Raw genomic sequence first — 21,878 nt, 5'->3', positions numbered from 1 at the left:
TCTTCCAGGTGCTAATACCTGCAGTCAGCCCAATTTCAGTTGGCCAACACTGGTCTTTAGTAGCACATTTCATCCCCATTTAACCTGGAAAAAAACCACTACAAAGTTAGAATGTCCGCCATCTGTGATACTCGTCAACAGAACCTAAGCTGTATTTACTCAGCCATCCCTAGCTTGCTGAGTCCCACAGGCCTGTAAACCAGTCCAAATTGTAGCTAATGAAGACTCCCCTCTGGAGCTCTCTCTCCATAGGTGGAGTATTCCAACTATATTATCACTCCATAACGTGATAGTTTCTATCTCATGCATTTTGCCTCTAATACTCATTTCATGTTATAAGTACTTAATTGCCTGACAATCATTTTGCTTTTTTCCCTGTGATTCTCATTTTGACTTTAATCTCTCTGCATCTTTTATTCATTTTTATTTTGCATTACTCCCCCTTCCATTCTGCTTTAAATGCTTTTGAACTTTTGTGGATCCTTGTGGCTAAATGGCTGATGTCCACCCCATTTACCTTTACATATAATCCATCTTGTCTGTATAGCCATACTGTAGAAGTGTTTCCAGTGACACAGAAACCTTAAGCCTTCTTCGGTACTATGTCCTCAGCCATGTGTTATGATGATGGATTAAGCTCCACTGTTCACCTTAGCATGGTGCAGGTAGAATTCCTGAATTTGTTGGGGATGTAAAGCATGCTAATATAATTTGTTCCAGCATGAAAAGTAACAGCTGTGTTGTCACCTACTTTCACTAAGAAAGTGTGATGCCATTGACTGACTGTGACTAGAATTCCAAAACGGGCAATTGTTTTTGCTGTTTGGTGACAGCTGCATCTGTTCTCATTCATATGTTTTGGTGATGAATTTGCATTTCTGATTACTTGATATGCTACAATCAAGTATTTTAGCATACTGGCTTGTATTTCTAGCCATAAAGAGTTTTTTTTTTTCAGTTCTGTTGTTCTTAAACTACATTTCTTTAACAGTTATTGAACAGCATAATCATTTACATAATCAAATGTGCTTTTATATTTATATATGCAGTGCATATGATATTGAAAACTTACAAAAATTAAAATGGGTGTGGATACAAGGAAGTATTTTTTTGTAATTAGGAAAGACAAATATTTATTAACACTTGATATATATGAACATTTGCTTCCATTTGGATAAGTATCCTTGATTAAATACAGTTTGTGGATCAACCATTTTGGGGATAGGTAACTGAAAAGAATATTTCTGCAGTTAGGCCTGTGCAGCTCTCAGAGCAGCGCAAAATTGCCCTTACTGGCATGACCAATCAGTCAATACATATCAATTGTCAGCAATCTCATTAAGGTTTGTTGAAATAATTCTAAGCCAAGAAGTGGAAACTAACTCCACCTCAATCTAATAAATAAGTAGGATTATTTGTAGGATTCAAAAAGACTTTGTTTTGCACTGAGAACAAACCCTTGCAGAAAATATACAGTATGTTCTGTGTCTTGATTTTGAATGCAAAACACATAGTGGTAACAATATCCTGTCTCAACAATGTACAGTAATCATTGTAGTAAATTAAATTTTGTCGCTAGTACAGTATGCATTATGTTTAGAGCAGGAGAGCACTAATGGGTAAACCCCCAAAAGTACAATGCTTGAGCATAATGTAAAGTACATATCCTTTCACATGTTTTACTTTAAATTTAACAATTTACTGAAATGAAATTTTCTCTTTATTTCTAGTGTGTAGCTGTGTTGGGTTTACAGCAAATTGCTTCTCTGTGTCCAGATCTCAAGTTTTGTCAGACTCTGACTGAAGCAGCTGTACATTGCCTCTAGGCAATTCATTTGCATAGGTACAAGCACAAGGGACACAAGGAAAGAGAGAAAATGCTTTGTATAATAGATTCCACAAGATTTTATGGTTTGGCTCAATATGAAGAACTATTTAAGGTTCTAAAAAATGCCGTAAGAATAATAGTTCTCACAGAATTAAAATGTTTAGGCATAATTACAGTGGACTTAGACAAGGCTTCTTATCTTTGCCAAGTTTATATGCACTGCTGAGAAGAACACAATACTTTATCTTATTGAAGTGTGAAACAGATTTTATGAGGGATATTACTTATTTTAATATTGATGAGATAGATGTGAAATACAGTATCAAGAATAAGTCTGATTATTTACAGATGCAGCCATCCATAATGCCCGTTTTTATTTTTTCAAATAATCTGATGCATGACTCAACTACTCTGTAATACAACCAAGTGACACAGTAAATCCTTTAAAAACTGCAGGTGTGTGTGTGTGGCTGTCACACAAGTTACAGTATTCAAAGTTTTGTTACACAGAATAGCATCACCTTAATGGAAAGTGTTTTTTTTTTCCCAATTCAGAGCTCACTTGAGAGATTTGGTCACCCAGGGCGTCTTGTTAGGGTATACAGTGCAAACTGTTAGAGGAATGACAGTACTTTCACAAAAAAGTAACATAACTAGTGATTGTAATTGTCAGTTAATAGAGATCAGAGCAGGAGCGCTTCAACATGTCCCGGTTCAGGCACTTATAGCAATCCTGCTGTCACTGTACGGAGTCCTTGGTCCACATCAGAACCACTCTGCATTCAGCTTTATCTGTAAGTCAGAATCAAATGCACTGCTTTGTGGTCAGATGATCTCAGTAGTGCTTTAACAGCAGATTTGTATGCTTCCTTAACTGATCCATAGCCCAAGGTTTTGGGGATCAACTAGTGACAAGGATATTTTTATCCTGAATTTCAGAAATTATGTAGTGTTTCATACATGTTAATCTGCTTTTCAATCATGCTGCCCTGCTCCCCTCTAGGAATGGGCCTAGGAAACTAGCCCAGGGTTCACTTGCATCTCAAAAACAAACTAATGGAGAAAGACATTGCCCTGCTTTTCGTGGTCATAAAAAACACGCTTTTTATCCACACAGCCTCTATTTTATCTATTACACATGACTATAAATCAGATATCATGTTAAATTAAAATAAATCCTTGTCATTTTTTTCCATTACTCAAAACAAATACATTTTTGATTGGTGATTCCATTTATTATTTAGTTATAACTATGTTTATGATTAATATTAATTTTACATTTAACAATTTGATATTTGAAATCAATAACGATGTCAATTGAATATACATATTTATTATATTCATTTTATTATTAATAAAATAAATAATATATTTATACATAAATAATTTATATTTAATAATTATTTTAATAATTTAATTTTGTATTATCCCCAAGGGCAATTTGTTAAAGAAACTTGTACATTGGCCAGGAATCAAACCCCAGTCTCCTGCATGGGAGTTGAAAATTCTACCACTGAACCACTAATGTATCACTCTGATTGGATGACTGAATGTGTGTGGGTACTGGGAATTGTATTTTTGTTGCTACAAGTATTTAGTGCCACTAGCTAATTAAAATCTACAAGAATTGCTTAGTGAAATATTGTTACAAATAGCGTTTATGAAAACAGTGAATATCAGAAATAGCTGAGCGGATTAATCAGTCAGTAAGTGAATTAAATAATCTTAACCCCCAAATTATAAAATATTTTTCCAAGAACAAACCCAAGCAGTTAGTATAATTGGAGGCACCAGAGTTCTTTGTTCTCTGACTTTGGTGAAAAGAGTAATAAGTCAGTTAAATAAATATTAATAATGACAATACGCACACTAAACAACACAAAACATAAGCATGCAACATACAAGTTATGCTATTACAAACAAGGTGTCTCAAGGGCCAATGTCCTGATCCAACTGAAAACCTCAGACTGCAAACACGTAATCCAATCTATATATAGATTAGATCATGCTGCCTTTCAAGCAAAACAGAATACAACCTATAGTTAAATGTCTCTCTATAAATGGAGTTGCTACAATGTGAATTGGATTCTCCCATTCTCTAAAAAATGCATTCACAAACCAGGAGAGTCTGTTTTTAACCTAAGGACACTCTATACAGAAAATCTGTTTCCTAAAAACAACAGAATAGCAAACTGTATTAACAAGGTTCAAATACATAACTTGAACTTGCTCTTAAAGGCTTTATGTCTTCCTTTTCTTCTCTCTTCTCTCTCTTGCATCTCCTCTTCTCTCTTTCTCTCTCAGTTGTGTCTGTTCTCCCAGCCTTTTTTATGACATGTTCCTTAACTGTTGATGACACTTAACTGTTTCCCAAGAACTTAATTCACCAACATAAACCAGACAATTCCTTTGATCAGTGTGTCCCAGACCTATTTGAACTCAGTAAACACCTTAGTTCCCTCCTTGCTTTGAATCTCCAGGAGACTGGTAAAAGCTGACATTAGCCAGGTGTTAATAGATTCTTAAGATATTTCAATAATCACTTCCAATACGTAATTATAATAAGTACGTTTTTATAAAAATATAAACAAATATTTAAATTACTGATGTTAAAATAGCTTGCATAAGAAGTGAAACCAAATGTACCAGAAGTGTTTCAAAAATAAAACAACATCAATAAAAAAAATGCAGAAAGAAAACATACACAAAATTACTCAGAAACACACGAAAACATAGCACATTATAAATAGAAAATATTTTGTCGGAATTATTGTGTTGTGTTGAAAGTGTTTCTGATCTTTGAATCTTAACGGGACTGAGAAAAACCTAGAATGGCAGACCGCGGACATTCAGTGAATACACTTAAACTGGTTTATTTTTATACATTTCTGTTCTGCATTTCTATACCATTTACTTAAAAACAAACATCAGGATATATTATTTCTTGACACCCTTTCATTTAGGACAATGATCCAAAAGAAACCTCAGCAATGCTAGTATTAAAGCTGATGGCAGTCAGAACCCCTCCTCACTTATGAGGAATGAACTAGAGAGGCTGCTGCAAGGGTGCAGCTGTTGTGGACAGAGGGGTGGTGGAAAGGATGTATGTTGACTTGTGGACTTGTAGTAAGTATATATACTGTATGTAGGATAGCAGACGTGCAAGATTACAATTTAAGCTCCTCGTAAACTTCTGTTTAAAAATACTGTTAGTTCAACATTTAATGATGAGATTTTTAGTTTTGCTGAAACAATTAGAAATTGGAACAGAAAACTACATCAGTGCTTCTATAACTACTAGAAATCAATCAGATTCAAAATATACAACATATAATTAATACAACAATAGAACACTTATGGATGTCACAAATAATGATAATATTCATGAATCAAAATGCCTCGTACTCATGATCATTCACTTAATGATTATAAAGCTCAATAACATCTGGGTTAAAATACATCAAGGATAACTATAACATTTGTTATAAACTCATATGATTACATTCATATCAATCCCTGTTCATAGTCTTGGACACAAGTAAATATTGAGTTGTTTTTGTGAAATAAAATCCATTCCAAGGATATCTCATAGCACACTTAAAATTATGAAGGCCTTGTCAGACCACCAGAAGATTTACAAAGAAAACAGACTAAAGTAGCAAAAAATAAATGTCTAATAAAAATACATTTATTTGTCAGGCACAAATACATTTACATTTACTTGCACCTGTTTGAGCAAATTTTACCTGTGTTGGGGGCAATGAAGACTATCAATTTTAGGTCAGGTTTGGTATTCATCCTACTACTGTATTGGTCTTTATTTGCAGCACAGAACTAAAACTTCTATTTTCATAGATAAGTGGTCACAAATAGCATGAAAAGTCATGCTGCCTGATGTTACATCTCTGGATACTCGTCTAGTCTTTGTGTTAAAAAATCCAATAGTGTCTTTTAAATTCATATCTCAGTATTGCATTGCAAGACAATTCAAACAAAGATTCTTTTGCATTCATGTTGAAGCTCTCAGGGACCTCACTAATATCAATCCCAAAAGGGTTTCTGATCCAGCAGGTTGTTGCTGCCTGTGGTAAAAAATAATCCAAGAACTGCATTCTGAGTCACACAAGGTGCTTAATGCTGTTCATAACATTACCATAAAATAAGCAGTCTGTTTTCAGAAAAAAAACCTTCAAAGTGGGAAAATGCAGATATTTTCATTTCAATTGCAGCTTTTTCACGATGGCGTTAATTTTATTACACATTTTGAGAAACTGTAACAGTCCCTGCAGTCATAAATTTAACTCATTAAAATATAAGAATATATTTTAAAAATATGCCAGATGAAATTGCCAGACAAGCTCAAAGCATTTTGGGAATGGAGAACACCTGAACTTGTTTTTATTTTTTAAATAAATTTTAGAAAAATGTAATCTTTACTAAAAAGTTGTATTAATTTAATACTAAATTATAGTTATATTAATAGAGATAAGAATTCAAGTTGATACTGTTTAGACTTTTAATCATTTTAAACTGTATTATAGCATCTTACATATTCAACATGAAAAAGTCTGTATATTTTATAAAAGCAAGATTGCTCAGTTGGACAGTTTAAAGCAAGTATGTTCAACAAACTGGAATGCTACAGAACCCTAAACAGACAATATACACTAGTCGAATATAGCTGTGTCAGTCTTCTGTGTAAAAAAATCACAGACATCATGATTTAAACATCATTGGGTGCTGTTTTCAAAAATTCTTCTGTGTAAAAAAATCACAGACAATATGATTTAACCATCATTGGGTGCTGCTGAGTAAAGAATATGAATTTTCCTGCTGAATGAAAACAGGAAATAAAAAAAGGGTTTCAGAAATCAAACAAAGCTTTATTCCCGTGCTCACAGTCTGGGTAATTGGAGACTGCGCTGTTCTGCTTCCTATGGTTCTTATCGCACGAAGCCGTACTGAGCAGTATTTCTCGTGTTGTGAACGTGTGTACACAGCGGTCCCCCAGTGTTCCAGTTAGTGCGTAATTACGCATCAATGAAAAACCTGAGGTTTACAAAAAAATAATGATCTCACTGATAGTTTTATGTAGAGGCTTTGAAAATTTTCACAAGTCTAGGTCTTTAAAATGCATTTTGTGATATTTAGAAATACCAACTAATTCAATATAGTGCCGATAATATTTATTATCAGTAATAATTTCAGTAGCAGTTTGAAATTATTCATTGTTATTAATAAATGACTTAGCTTTGAACCTGTTGTGATATTTAGAAATATAACAAATGTCAATATATGGTCCATAAAACTTGCTATTTTAGTTTTTCAAAGAAATGTTTATTTGTTAAAAGAAAACTTTTTTAAGTTTTCATGTGCTTGTTTTAACTACATTTTCGGTTGTGTTTATTTTAATGGAAAAATGGTAATTTCACTGAAACTCTTGTAGGAAACGGAAAAAGTAAATCATCCAAATTTCATAGACTTTTTGTCAGCTAGCTAGAAAGTGCCAGGTTCAATTCTTGGCCATTGCACCAGTTGTACTTATAACAAATAAAGACTCTTTCTCTAGTACTAAAATTTAAATAATTAATTTAGACAGATCCAGCCCTTCAGAATATCTGACGAATAATGCCACATAATGAGGTATAAAGAACATACCACATTGTCATACGCTTTGTTATATATTCTTTTGCTAGACTGCACTACTTTGTAAAACCACCAAGTGGCGCAGTGAATGCTTAACATGGTGTGTGAAAGTGTTTGGACTGTCACCCAAAAATGCCTGGTTTTGAGTCCCGGTCAATGCTCAGCCATGTAGAGAGAATCTTTTTCCAATTATAAAATTTAATTTGTCTACCGTTTCGACTTATTAATTTTATACTGTGTATTAAAGTATGTTAAATATTAAATTAATATTAAAAAATAAAGTAGGGCTCTTACAAAACTAAATAACTCAGCCAGATATTAAAAAAAAGTTTATTATAGCTTGCTGAGTACGCAGTGTGAGTTTTTCAAGCATTTAAATAATCTGTATTTTGTCTTAAATACATGTTCTATCAACATTTAATTAGGAAACAATTTTACCCTTGATTTTGATTATGAAAAATATATTTCACACATACTATACTGTAGTGGCTTTAAAACCATACGGTATCATACTGTATTTATTGTATATATAGTGTATTTATACAGTATGCCAATCATACTACAACTCATTATATCCTATTGTTTCGGCATATCTGTGGATATGGCTTCATGTGATTCGCGTGTCTGACACATCAGGAACTGTAGTCTTTGTTTTTGTATTAGATTCACATGGCTGACATTTTAAAACTACAGTACACAAACTGTAAAAGAAACAGACCATACCAACTCACAATGAAATTGGGGTTGGACTACCTTTAATCGCACAAATAATATGTTGTAGAAAGTAGTGTGTCTCCTGCCAGTAACTTATACTGCGGAGAGCATGCAGATCTTTCAAACTACTACTCAGTTCTGATCACTTTTAATCGGTTTGTCATTCAACCCTCTTTTAGATAACTAGGTAACTCAAAGAATGCTTACAGTTTCAACCTGTCCGTCAAGCCACGCATTTAAAAAGGCACTATGTACTACGTTTCCTTAAGTAGTTACTAACACATCTGTAAAACAACTTTGGAAACACTACAATAACACAGATAAAGACTTCAGTAATATTTAAAAACACGTATAGGTGTTAAGTAAACAAATTCTGAAGACAGTATCTTTGGTGTTGCATTTAAATTCCAACATATTTACAATTATAAATTCACCAGTACATCCATTTTCTTACCACTAATACAGTACAGAGTCACAGCAAGAAATGGAATTGAACTCAGGGCAACTCAATAAAGGTGCCCCCCCTGCACATGAAGGTTTTCCCCGCATTACACATAGCACAAACAATGACACCCACTGCATTTTGCTCCTGAGATATAGTCTACATTTTTAGGATGTGGCATCAATTTATGACATTGCTATATTATTATATTTTGAATCCTGTATTAGAATTATTAAGCCACTATTTGATCTTTAAATTGAATATACCACCAGCCCCACATTTTTTAAAATCTAGTTATTGAAGAAAAATATTTAAATGTTACAGCAAATACTTAATAAATTAAGAAGTTTTAGAAACTTCATGATTGTTACAATACAGTGAAACTTGACAACGTGTTAGAGTTATGATTTTATACAGTTATTTTATTTCCTTGTGTCAGACGGACCTGTGGGAGTTGCAGTTCATAACTTTGCATTATCTTGAGAATGCACTCATCTCTGAAGTACTGCACCCTTTGCAATGACTGGATAATTAACACCTCTAAATTGCTTTCTCAGTCAGTCTGGGGTTGTGGGGTTTGGGCTGAAGTTACTGTCTCCCTTCTTAAGTTTAATATTGCATAGGCCCCCAGTACTGCTATGGGTTTGTGAATGTAAAGTAAATATTTAACATACTGTGATATTTAAAAATAATAACATCAATATAGAGTGCAGTCCATAAGTATTCGGACAGTTACACAATTTTTGCTGTTTTGGCGTTGTACTCCATCACATTGGATTTGAAATGAAACAATGGCTATGAGGTTAGAGTGCAGAATGTCAGCTTTAATTCGAGGGTATTTAAGTCTATATTGGGTGAACCAAGTAGGAATCACAGCCCTTTTTATATATAGTAATTGGACATATTAACATAATCTTAAATCAAATTTGTCATGTTTGCAAATCCTTTGCAATTGATGACTGCCTGAAGTTTGCGACCCATAGACATCACCAGGTATCTTTTCTGGTGATGCTCTGCCAGGCCTGTAATTCAGTCATTTTCAGTAACTTCTTGTTTCGGGGGCTTTTTGCTTTCCGTTTGTCTTCAGTAAGTGATTGACAGGTGTGAGGTCACACCTAAAGGATTCACAGCCGAAACGTGTTTTCTCTCTTCTCGTTTTAGCATGGAATAAACCTATCACTTGTTCCTTTGTAAAATATTAATATCTATATGTATTTGTTTTTTTGTGCAGCTGCCCTTTTTTCTTCATCATTAGCTACACATTCTGGATATTTAATAACTATGCCCACTATTCAGTTATTGGGTCATTATAATAAACCACATTACATTTTTATTATTAACTTAAGATTTACTGTTAGACACACGGAACATTCACTGCACCACCTGACAGTTTTACATAGTGGTGCAGTCCTGCATCAGATTATTTGAAAAAATAAAGAGGTGTAGGGCGATGCCAAGGTACCATGGCTTCAAGGTACCATGGCATGTTCTTTTCAGCAAGTAGCTGAGTGGCTGCATCTGTAGATAATGTTTATAACAATCTCACAGCTATGGGGTCTAAAAGAATGGAACCCACCATTTAAATTTAGAATTTTCTGTTACATTTTCAGGACTAAAATAAATCCCCCATCACCTAACACCAACACGCTGATGTTATTTCAACAAGTGATATAAATTTCCAATATCTACCAGCAGTACAATCTCTATAATAAGTAACTATATAATAAGTAACTCAGGTAGTTAGCTGCATCAGCATGTGTAGGCTGCAAAGGAACAAGTAAAGGTTTATTCTATGCTGAAAAGAGAAGAAAGGAAACACAACGTTTCAGCTGTGAAGCCTTCTTCAGGTGTAACACTTACTTAAATGCTTACTTTAAATGCCAGCTCATTTTTTACTAGAGAGAGTGGGTTAGCCTCATTATCCAGAAATGTATGTTCTTGAAGTCAAAAAAGGGCACTATTTTGACTAGTTCTCACTTCATGGTTGTGCCCTGGAAGGCAGCCAAGAGACTGAATGTGTAGATAGCTCCCACTGGGATTACAATGCAGCCTTAATATATTATTTGACCTGCAGACAGTGTATGAAAGCTAGCTGAAGTATTGCAATCTGCTGAGCATTCCCCAATTTCCACTTAGGACATAAAAGCTACCACCACTTACCTCTGTGGTGTTCACAGATAAAATGACAATATAGTAGCACATAAATGTGCAGGTAGAACACAGATTAAATGTTTATATATAGTATTGTTTGTTCTATGATAACCAATATTAAATTCAAACCGATTTCACAGTTTTAAATGTTAGTGACTGCAAAAGGATTGAAGAATAAAACCTTTATGTCTTTGTGTAAATCACATTAAATTATTATTTTCTCTCTATAGAAAGGTTATACACTGTATATAACTTATAGAGCAACATTTTGTGGCCTACCAGCTTTAATCAAGGCACATCAAATCAGAATTTATTTTAATTTTATTTACACACTGCAACACAACCTCCAAGTGAAAACAATGTTCAAACATTCTGAAAATTACATATCAAAACCTAGAAAAAAAGCCACAAGAGGGCACCCAAGTCCTCTCATCTCCAACCTTCTAATTACTATTTAAAGAATATCCACGTGAGTCTCCTCTGTACTACGCACATGTAAATTCTAATCATGGGCAGCTGTTCCTAATTGGTTAAAGTTTAAAAGGATAGCTTAAGAAGAGAATGTCAGTTAGCTTTGAGCCTCCGGCAGATCGACTGCACTGTTTAAACGCTTACAAGTAATAAGAAATGATTTTTCCCCTCGTTTTCTTTTAAGATTAGACATCACACCCTAATAATAGAAAAGGGTAGGAGAATTTTCCCTTTACTACTATCGCAGGATGTGGACCATTGAGGCAGTAACAGGCTGTGATTGACTGAATTATGTTGATTGCCAGGATCGTGTCAATGTTGTCTCTCACTCAAAGTTTGCAATTTCAGTTGTTCTAATGAATACAGTCTAGCAGGGAACAGTCAGTAACAATGGTCACACCCAAGTCGTTTAGGAAGCAATTAGGTACTGATGCTTGGAGGTGTGAGGGGTCACTGAGCCAGTTTTAACCAGACCAAGGGAGAAAGAGGGAGAGCCGGAGAGTGAACAAAGTGATAAGGGCCAATAACACCTAAGGTTTGCACTCTCACACCCCTCAAACAACACAAGCTTCCTTCTGGTAAAATACTGGGCAAACCCGTTTCTGACACAGACAAACCCCCTGAGGGGGATTGGCTAAGGGAAGGAATAAAAACATCTGAACCGGAACAGAGTGAACTCCCGATTCCCAGAAGACCCTGGAGATGACGCAGGCAGCTCAAAGGAAGCTGCAGAGTGCGACACCACGGAGGCAAGTACCTATTGGCTCAGGAACTGACAACTATGGGAGACATTGGCATTGGAACGGAGGTACTGTACAGAGACTTTTAATACCTGAAGGCAAGGAACTATTGGTTCAGGAACTGATGACCACGGGAGACATTGACATTGGAACAGAGGTACTGTGCAGAGACAAACTGAAAGGAATGTAATACATCCTGCGGAAGGATTTCTAGTGTAACCTGAACGGCGACTGGGGAAATTGGACTGGATTGTTACCCCTCTCCTTCAAGTGGGCCATCAAAGACTATAGGTCCTAAGAAGAAACGTTCGAGTGGCCTCTCTTTAGCACTTTACAGAAAAGACTGCTGTCCCTCTGGATTCATTATGACCCTTGGAAGGACCTGCTGATGTGGTGAATATGGTTTTCATTGTGTCTTTGGGTGAGAGTGAATGTAAATGTACTAAGAAAATAAAAAGGGCACTTATACGATACAAATGCTTGTCGCTGGTCTGTGTGTGCATTGGTGATTCTGGGAGATAAACAGAACCTGTGGTAATGTAGAGGAGCCCTAGCACCCCATTTGTATTGCTAGGTGGCATAGTCATATATTAAGCAGGAAATAATTCTTGTAAGAGGGGTCACCTCACTGTGACACTATATTTCGTAGTGGAATAGGGTTTGATTTGTAAGCCACTTAAAGACTTCTCACAAGAAGAATAGCGATGATCCACCAGACAGGATATAGGAGCCAAAGATCAGCTTGTCACAAGGAGAAAATGGAAAGCCAGTCTCTCTTTCAACAGCAAAAGGGATTCATCTGTGCATACTGTAGGTCCCAAAATGGATAAAAAACCTTGGTAAAATTTTCTTCAAGAACAGGTGATCTTGCAAATTTTGTTCAGTGGATCTGTGCTTTGTGCAATATAATCTGAAAAGTAAAATGACAACAGGAGTAGAAAAACTGTCTTGAGAAAATGCTATCACGAAAACCTTAAGCGACTTCTTTTTTAACAACCCCATGAGAAGTATTTTAGCCAGAAAGCTGTATATTTACAACCAATGTAGTGTCAACCCAATTGCAGTGCTTTGATTTGGCAGTAAGCTTCATTGCCTTGTAATTCTACAGTAAACTTGTTCTTTAAATGGTAAATGTGAGATACAGTCTCAAAATAAACAGTTCATAGAAATCAGTTTCAGTTGGATTACAATTTTGATGCCCAACAATAAGGGAACAAACCAGAACATATTTGGTGTGAAGTCTCCTTCAGTCAGATACCCTTAGTCTGATGTCATTTCTTTGTTGGATTCTCATCTCTTGTTGAAGGCTGATGTTAATTTTTCTTTTCCTCAGTGACAAGTTGCTTTCTGTTATGTAAAAAGCACTGCTTGTGTTGTCAATTAATTCTTTTTTCTCTGAATCTGAATTTCAAAATACACCCTCAGGTTACTCAAGACTCGATTTACACAAATTCAACTTTACATAAAAACCTTCTCTTAATCCCAAAGTAAACATTTTGAGGTAAGAAGAGTTTAAGTTACATGTGTAAAGAGCAAAAACTGCACTAAATTCCTTCCAAGGACACATGTGGTAACTTTTGCATATTATCTTGCATTTTTCATCAAACATTGTGAGTAATTCGTATTGCAACAATGTCAGGGAAGTACCCAGGTGGTTTTATTATTTACGGTGTATTTTATTATATTTATGGTATGGCTATTTATTAGAGATACCATGGCTATCTCTGTTGCTGTTTGACCCTGGCACAGGATCCTACTCAACCATCACACCTCCCCTTCATGTAGGCACATAAACTTTTTAACCATTTAAAGGACAATAAAAGCTGCTGAGCCTTCAGTTCTGCTCTCCTGTCTCTTCCATCCCACTCACAAATGTAGCCAAAGAAAACGAGGGAGGATCATTGCAATACTGTAATTGATAATTATCAGTTTTTTGGTGTAAACGTGGAACCTATCAAAGCATGTGTAAGAAATGAAACAGCTATGTTGCTTAAGAGCTTATACATGCCAGATGACCCAATCTACAATGGCATATACAAACCAATTAAGGCAATTATGTCTGGAACTCATTTAAAAATTATTTATACAATATCATTTCTAAAATATATTGCGTTTTTCTTTACTGTGGTGTTATCATTTTACTTTACTATCGGTAAACAAATTGAAGGGTTTTAATAGATTTTAAGAGTGTAAATATAGACATTTTTACCATGTGGATTGAGTAACTTCATAACTATCACAGATAGTACCCTTGTTTGCTCAAATTCTGTTTAAGTTGTAACAGTCCAGCATTGGTTTGAGGGAATTAAACCATGTCACAGGACAGCACTGAGCTCTATTTACTGGTAACCTTACTGTCAGCCCACTGTAAGAATCCCCCCAAAAATTGACGTCTTGACTGGATCCTTAAACACAAAACTGAGATTTTAACTCAGTTACTTAAATAGGCTCTACAAGTCGAACAAAGCAAGAAAGAAAAAGTGATCACAGACACTACTTACAGTACCAATCACAATGGCACACAGCACCAATTTCCACACAGGTCAATCTCCAAGCATGTATCCTTAACACTTATAGTCAATCCCACATCTGGTATAGTACACAACACAAATCTAATTGATTAAGTAATGCCTACGATCAAGTAACTTATTGATTTAAACAATTGTCAGGGAGACTAGTTTGCCTTTTCATGAAGTATATTGTTCCTCCACTTCATTCCAGGACCTTTTCATGTTCTCATGTTTCAAACACAAAAATGCTACGTTCCAGTCATCTTCAAATTCACACATCGCAGGATTTTTAAAATGAAGGCCACTTTCCTATTCCCGCTGGTATTTCAGATAAAGGTAACATTTGAATTTTGGGTGACAGTCCAGACTATGTATCAAATTAATTGGCGACACTGTAAAGATTCATAGTTTTATACTCTTTATTCCTTGAGAACCCACATGATGCACATGATGTCATGAAACCCGCACTCATTAAATAATTTCTAGACATTGTCTAACAAATAATAAAAGAGAAGAAAACAGTCATGCACAGAGCTAGAAGTAAATGTTTTACAAATTTTCAGAATTTATAGATTTATAGCTGTTTATTTCTTACTCAAAAGTAATCCACAGTATGATCTCTATCAATATTGTAAATGCCCTTAATGGTCTGAAAAGGAATGGTCTTAATCAGGATGCTTCTTTAACAACAATTGCCTCTTCCTGGGTCAGTGCTCCCAGCACTAATCCCTGTATGTAGGTGTTTTGTTCTTAAATTATTAGTGCGCCAAACAACAGGTCCAGGCTTTGCACTTTGGAACAGTGTTATGAACATTAGGGCGGTTTTCCAGCTATGAAAAGCATTGTGATAAGTGTAATGGCCTGTGGTCAATCCAAAAAGTAATGTCCCTAAAGATAGTGATTAAAATGTTTTATAAACTTAATCTACAGTTAAGAATGTATTTTGTATGTACTGTTTAATACCCCTTCTTAAAATTAACTTTAAACTTCAACTGGTATAGGAAATTTCCAACTGCTGGACTTTGGGGACATAACTACACAAACTCCCACATCACACCAATATCACAGAGAAGTACCTTCTTTATATTTCAATGTGCCATTTTAAGAGCTATAGTCATATATGACTTCTTATTTTCAAATACCATCTGGTTCATTCTAAGTGACCTTTACTTCTTTTTCTGTCAGGCAGTGAAAAACTCAAGCAGGGTAGGAAAAGCTGCAGGGTGACATGGTTACTGGCTGATATGGTAATTGAAAACCGACGTGCAACTTACTGTACACAATATACTGTAGAGCAAAAAAAACACCAGCTTGTTCTTCCCGGGATAGGTATTTATGTCAACCTTTACTGCTGTCTTTGGAGACTTACAAGTTATTCTAAATCCCTAGTTACACAATGGCAGCATCACACCACGTGTCAGAAAAGTTGCTTTGTACTGTTTGTACGTCACGGTCTGTCTTGTTGAAATGCTGGGAGTATAACCAATAGCAAAAAAACAAGTTTCACATATATACAGGTATACAGTTCTTGGGTTAGGCAACAGGTTGATCACCTTTCACCTTACTGGGATGAAAATCAACCCTTTTCTGAGGTTATAAAATATCGAGTTAAGTTTTTGCAGCAACCCCCATATTTTTTTTTCTATTGTACTATAGTTTGTTCGCTATTCTGCTGAAACCTTATCCATTTACAATGCTTCCTTGTTTATATCCGATGTCATTGAAATCCTTGGAGCTTTGCTCGCACACATTTATTCTTGTTCCTCACTGACCACCTGCCAGTGCCTGAGTAAATTTCTGTTCAAAGGGAGATATGTATACACCTCAAACTGATTTCACATTCTATCCTCTTTTCTTCAGATCCTCTGCTGTTCCACTGGCATTGTTATAAAGCATTTATTCCAACTCCCAGGGGATCTGCATCTTGGCCAGGTACATGTCTAAAAATTGGTTTTGTAGCCCTTAAGAACATTCTCAAACAACGATGTTCTTGTAGGTTATTTCTTTTGTCTTCAACACAAGTTTTTTCGTGCTGCATTGTTGACAATTAAATTAACCACAAGGGACCTCTACGTTGCATCGCCCTGGGGTTCCCGGATAAGAGATCTGTGAGCTCCTTGAATTTGTGCCTTGGTCTAGAGATCTTAAGTTTTCTTTGAAAGTAAACATTGCGGTTCCCTTTGACTCCTCTTTAAATGCCGTAACTGTGAATGCTATTTCATTGAGATCTTCCCTCGAGGTCAGTAACTTTGGGCTGCATTGCTTTCTGTTGCCTCAGTGCAAAGATCCCTCAGATCAGTGTTCATTGTCTAATGTTTCTTGAATGCATTTCTCCATCTCAGTTATACTAGTACCTTTGTTCCATATATCATTAATAGCATTCTGTAGCTTTTGGTTCAAGTAGTTTTTTAAAGGGATGAGCTCTGTTTTGATTTGAACTTGAACTTGAACTTTATTGCCATATGTAACTGGTACTGGTACAATGGAATTCTTACTTACAGAAAGTCTGTCGATTGTAAAACAAGTGTAAAAAACAAAACAAAGTGCAAACAGTGCATCAAGACAATATACAAACAAACAGTAGACAATGTACAAGTAAACATGTAGACAGTTTGAATGTAAACAATACAGACGTGTAAACAATGATTGGAGATGTGCAATAGATAAGAAATCATAATGAGGTAGATGGTGATGGTGTAGGTGTGGTCCGAGGGGCATGGCTAAATGTGTTCGCCAGTCTCACTGCTTGTGGATAGAAGCTATTGAAGAATCTAGTGGTAAGTGTCCGTATGCTCTTATATCTCTTGCCTGAGGGCAGTGGGGTGAAGAGCTCATGCCCGGGGTGGTGACTGTCCTTTGTGATGGCCAGAATTCTACCACAGCAGCGGTCCTCATAGAGCTGTTCAATCTCGGTGAGACCGCAGCCGATGATCTTCTGGGCCATATTGACCATTCTCTGCAGTGCCTTTCTTTCTCGCGAAAAGGCGTTGCCATACCACACGGTGATCCCGTTGGTGAGGACGCTCTTGATGGTGCACCGGTAGAAGTTCACCAACACATGTATTGGCATCCCCCATCGCTTGAGGCACCTCAAGAAATAAAGGCGCTGCTGAGCCTTCTTCATGATAGAGTCAGTGTTCACAGTCCAGGTTAGATCTTTAGAGATGTGAATTCCCAAAAACCTAAAGCTGGTGACTGTTTCCAATTCCGTTCCATCAATACTGAGTGGACTGTGAGTGTATGGCCTGTGTCTCCGAAAGTCCACTATTAGCTCTTTCGTTTTCTTTACGTTCAAGTCCAGGTTATTGCTATGACACCACCTAAGCAGCTGTACGACTTCATCCCTGTAAGTGGACTCGTCATCATCACTGATCAGTCCTATTATAGTGGTGTCATCTGCAAACTTAATGATGCGGTTGTTGCTGTGTTTTGCTGTGCAGTCGTGAGTGAACAGGGAGTACAACCTTGGACTCAGACAGCAGCCTTGTGGGGTTCTAGTGCTCAGGGTGAGTGGTGTCTAATTGCCTATCCGGTCCACCTGTGCTGTTTCTCGATAAGAAAGTCCAGCAGCCAGTTGCAGACAGAGTTGCACAGAACTAATCCCCTGAGCTTTGTCACCAGTTGACTGGGTATGATGGAATTGAATGCTGACTGTAGTCCACAAACAGCATTCTCACATACGAGTTCTTAGTGTCCAGGTGTTCCAAGGCTGTATGCAGAGCCAGGGAGACAGCATCATCCACTGATCTGTTGTTCTGGTAGGCGAACTGCAAGGGGTCCAGGGACTCTGTGATGGAGGAGTTGATGTGTGACAACACAAGCTTCTCCAGGCATTTCATCACCACAGATGTTAATGCTACTGGGCGGTAATCATTCAGGCATGTCACTTTTGCCTTTTTTGTGAGTGGAACAATAGTGTTTTTTTTAAAGCAGGTTGGGACCATGGACTGTGACAGGGAGGAGTTAAAGATGTCCGTGAACACTGTAGTCAGCTGGGCTGCACATGTCCTCAAGACGCGAGGTGGTATCCCATCAGGCCCTGCAGCCTTACAGATTATCACCCTGCTCAGAGTCTTCTGCACGTCCTGCTCTGAGAGTTTCAGAACAAACTCGCCCTGCACACTTGGGGTCTTCTCAGCATTGCCCGTGTTCAGAGCATCAAAGCGGGCATAGAAATGGTTCAGCTCGTCAGGTAGGGATGCGTTGTTTGTGTCAATCTGGCTGCAGCCCTTGTTGCCTGTGATTGACTGTAATCCCTGCCACAGCCTCCAGGTGTCAGTGCACTGCGTTTCAAGCCGCACTCTGTAGCTCCGTTTGGCGCGTTTTATGGCTTCCTCTAATGCATACCATGATTTCCTGTACAGCTCTTTGTCCCCCGATTTGAACACGGTGGATCTATCTTTTATTGCGATTGGGAAATGACCTAATTTTCATTTCTGGTACACAAATGTCAGTGCAGTATTTAATGTAGCTGGTGACCGCGTCCGTATACTCATTTAAATCTGTGTTGGGAGCTCTGAATGTGTCCCAGTCTGTACTATCAAAGCAGTCTATTAACCTGCTTTCCGCTTCCTCAGACCAACAACGCACTGACCTGTTCGCACTTTTGACTTCATCTTTTTATTAATTTATTAATTTCCTTCACCTCTGTCTATTGATCACAGATTTCCTTACTGGTAGCATAGATTACCCTAGTGAAAATTACTTGCATTTTCAATGTCACCACATTCTTTCCGAGAGAAAAAGTTGTCATTGTCTTTTGTTCTGACATAAAGCTCTTTTTTCTGATTTCTGTTTTGTCAGACCTGTCTTGGATTTTACCCTTGGATTTATGGATTGTAAAATCAGCTAAGCTCAAAGAAAATAGTTGGATTTTGTGGGGTTTTACTCTGAATAACGTGGAGCTGAAAAGTTATACTCAGACAAAATGGTCCATGATATAATAATTCCCATAATCTCTTTCACTACATCACTGGATGTCTGAATTGGAAATGTTTGTACAGTATCTACATGGGAACAACTACTGAAAACACAGTTTTACAATTAAGAACATGCTGTCTCTTTCAGAGCCATCAAAAACTGTTTTGACCACATAAAGGTAATAAATCTAAAGGAGATGTAGCCTTTCCATCACATATGTAAGGCAATAATCACACATTATTCTATTGTCAACATTGATTTAAGAAAGGCAGATCTTGCTTGACTAATGTTAGAGTTAGAGAACAAGCAACATCAATAATGGATGCAAATTGAACAAATTGTATATTCAGATCTTCAGAAGACTTTTAATAGAGTTCTTATTAAAATATTTCTCACATTGCAGGAGGTAGGGATTCAAAGTAATGCAAGTATGTCTACATTGATTAAGACTTGATTAATGGACAGGAAAAAGAATCAACAGTGAAAGCAGAACTAGAGAACACATGTGAAAAACGCATAAATGTACATTTAAAAATGAGAGCAACTACTTTATTCATAGGATTGTAGGCTTATGGAACAAGCTGCCCAGTTGTGTTGTTAATGAAATTATCCTGACTTCTTTCAGGAAATGGCTAGATGAGCTCCTCGGATCAATTCGATTGTGGAAAATCAAGTTTGATGTCAAACTGACTTCTAATTTAAAAATGTTCTTATGTTCTTTACAACAGAATGCTAGGGATTAAAACCATAACATTCTGAATTAAAAACACCTTTGCTATTTTGGATCTTTTCTTCATAAAGCAGTTTCATTCCATAAACTTGTACAAAAATGGTTCATGATGTAATAATTCCCATAATCTATATGCAACAGAGCCTTAAAAATTATACAACCAAAGAAACTATTTTTAACACACTGGAATGAATGAGCAGTTCACAAAATGTGTTAGCAATATTCATAACATATTCAACCTTATACTGTAATTTACTGTATTTTAGGGTTATACCAAAAATATTATGGAAAGCTTTTTGGCATTCTACACCTACAGACAGAACCCACCCAATTGCTTGTGCAGAGAATGCCAGTCTAAGGTTCATTTTCCTGCAGCAGTTTCAGCTGAAGTGTATTTGTGTTCCCTGTCAACTAAATGAAAGAGCAAGAGGACTGACACTGCTTTCACTCCAACTGATGTTACCTCTCATGGTGCTGCTTCAGAATGAGTATCTTCCACTTAACGTCTTCCACTTACGTATTTTCAGCTTTGTGTTGTGTGGTTTATGTCATCCGGCAAAAAGAGTTTAATCATAATTACAAAAGGTAAAATAATTTTGAGTGAATTTTCTAATAGTGAGTAATGTGTAGGGATGCGGAGGGTAAATGAAGTAAATAACACTATGATGACCAGACCAAGAACATATAAAATAATTGTTGGGTGCTGAGAATTGCTTCACAGTATTTAAACCAGATGTAAAGAGGCTGCTAAAACAGCTTAGGTGAACAGGGGAATGGACCCTATGAAGGAAACAATAGGCTGAGATGTGAAACCTACACAACAAGACTAAATCCTCAATCAAAATCCAGGAACAGGTTTGAAATGATTAAATCAGGAACCAGTCAGGACAAGTCAGTCCAGAAAGAAATAGAGCAGTGGCAAGGAAACTAGGAGTGATCGGGAGAAAATAACAAGAAAACAAGACAAAGAGGATAAACAAGGAGTGAAATAAAACAGAAGCAAGATAAGAAGCAGGACACAAGTCCAGGGAAAAAACAGATAAGTGAGATCCAGAGCTCTAACCAGAGATATACCAGACTGAGCACTGAAAGGAATGAGACAACAGTTTATATAGAGCTGAGGAAGGGAGGGCTGGAGCCCTACGCACATTTGGAGGTCCATGATTTGTTAGGATTTAATGCAACCATCTGCATGGTCTGCATCTCTGTGGTGCAGCCAGGCCAGCAGCTAGTGGTATAAGTGATTTCTGGTGGCAAGGAGTTGGACTTCTCATGGGTTGGACTGGGCAGTGGCGATAAAAGTCGCAGATCAAAAAATTGTCCAAAATGTCCTCTTAAAGTAACCAAGAACACTCTCCCAGTCCATGGACCTCCCAATCCACAAGATATTGCAGTGCTCACTGCATCATGGACAGCGTAAGCAGGCAGCCCATCTATCAGCCGACGCAGAGGCGGGTGTGACTGTGGCTGGGACAGCGGGGACCTATGAAAAAGTTTCAGACGGGAGCCATGGAAGGTGGGATGTAGCCAAAGCTTTGCTGGAAGGGCAAAACATTAACTAACAGGTATGATTTGGGCTAGGAAATGGAGAATCCCATTGTTCCCTGGTCATGGTTTGTTGGAAGACTGGTGTAAAGGTATATTGTGGGTGCCCCCACTGGAGTACTGGGGCTGGGATAGAGTTGAGGACAAAAAAGCAGTCAGGAAGACATCATGGTAGTCTTTT

The sequence above is a fragment of the Lepisosteus platostomus genome, chromosome 4 (genome assembly GCF_059453375.1).
Source record: "Lepisosteus platostomus isolate fLepPlt1 chromosome 4, fLepPlt1.hap1, whole genome shotgun sequence".
In the NCBI taxonomy this organism is placed as follows: Eukaryota; Metazoa; Chordata; class Actinopteri; order Semionotiformes; family Lepisosteidae; genus Lepisosteus; species Lepisosteus platostomus.
This window is presented reverse-complemented; position numbering follows the sequence as displayed.